Genomic DNA, 1,387 nt, shown 5'->3' with positions numbered 1-1,387 from the left:
ACACTGGATTTAATGGCATTTTTATGAGCGTGAGTCTTCCTCTGTGAGCAGATAGTTGTCACTGGTGTGTACAGATGTAGATATAAATGATTATATCATTTCTTTTAAAGATGTACATATTTGAGGTCCACTGTTGTCTGATGGCTTTTTGTGTGTGTGTTTTTTTCAACATATAAACTGTGATTTAGAGAAGACAATCTTTGGAACAGGAAGGACTATGCAATGTATAGGGAAGTACAAAGATTTTAGCCTGGTGAATTTAGCCTGTTTTCTGCAGATCCAGTTACACTGAGCAGCATTAAATCAGAGAGAGAGAATTACACCAACCTGTCTGTAGGACTGAATCAGTCACTACAGTGAAACTTCAGGAAACAAACATACAGTTTTGTCTACAGCTACTAAAATCAGTTCCTTCAACATTTCCTCCCACTTCTGAGACCATAAAGCACCATCTTGTAAAACCACGTCATCTACAAATCACGTTTCTCGGGTAATGTAAATACTAAAGATATTTTTGTTGTTATAGGATTTTTCTAGAAGGCTCTTGCGGTATTTATGTGCTGTTAATCCCTCCAGAGCACCTGGAGGTGCGTCTGTAGAGACTGACTCCTGAGAGAGACGTCTGTAGACTGTCTGCCTTGCTCACCAGGATAAACAGTGTTAACCGCTTATGCAACTCTGAGGTGAATTGATCATTTCACACGTGCCTGTAAAGCTAAACCCAGCGCACTGACTTTAAAATAAACACAATAAACTCACCAATGGATTTTAGAGACGAGTAAAGACAGCGTGTAAACGGACTGACCTTCTATCGGCCATGTCATTTGTGCGGGTGCCCAGGCTGTGGTGGCACCCAGGGTTTATTTTACAAAAGGTCACTAAAACTTTTTTTTTTTTTTAATGAATTTATGAAAACATGCCTACTTTCACAAACCATGTAATTCTCTCCTCCTTGTATTATTTTTGTATAAAATTAAAATCAATCTTTTAAAATCATTATTTATACTGTGAGTCAAAAAATACCTGATGTTTCAATTAAAGGCCCTTCACAAGTTTGGTAGTAGTAGTGTGTCTCGTGTTTATGTTGGAGTTGTTGTTGTTCAAGTTTCCCTAAGATGTCAGTGGAAAATATATATGTGTGTGTGCGTGCGTGTGTGTGTGCGTGCGTGTGTGTGTGCGTGTGTGTGGGTATGTGTGTGCGTGCGAATCTGCTTGCGCATGTGTGTGTGTGTGTGTGTGTGTGTGTGTGTGTGTGTGTGTGTGTGTGTGTGTGTGTTTATAGTTTTTACACAAATTCACACTAGCCATGGTGAAGATAACAGATATCAGCACATTCTGTTATTCCTAAATCTTCCCTAGTAAATAACACATTCTGTTATTCCTAAAT

The 1,387-nt window shown here is 38.8% G+C and overlaps 1 protein-coding gene across 1 annotated transcript in view; it reads left to right on the top strand.

The window, feature by feature from the left end:
• hnf1ba (HNF1 homeobox Ba) overlaps positions 1 to 130 on the top strand; it is a 15,079-nt gene extending 14,949 nt beyond the window's left edge. The window contains exon 9 of the mRNA XM_027024686.3: positions 1 to 130. This exon is cut by the window's left edge and continues 767 nt beyond it. The gene's annotated coding sequence lies outside the window, so the exon portion shown is untranslated.
• The last annotated feature ends 1,257 nt before the right edge of the window (positions 131 to 1,387 follow it).

Source organism: Electrophorus electricus, chromosome 17 (genome assembly GCF_041902795.1).
Source record: "Electrophorus electricus isolate QZ-2024a chromosome 17, ASM4190279v1, whole genome shotgun sequence".
NCBI lineage: Eukaryota > Metazoa > Chordata > Actinopteri > Gymnotiformes > Gymnotidae > Electrophorus > Electrophorus electricus.
Note: the sequence above shows the minus strand (reverse complement) of the source record. Positions and strands in the feature narration are given on the sequence as shown.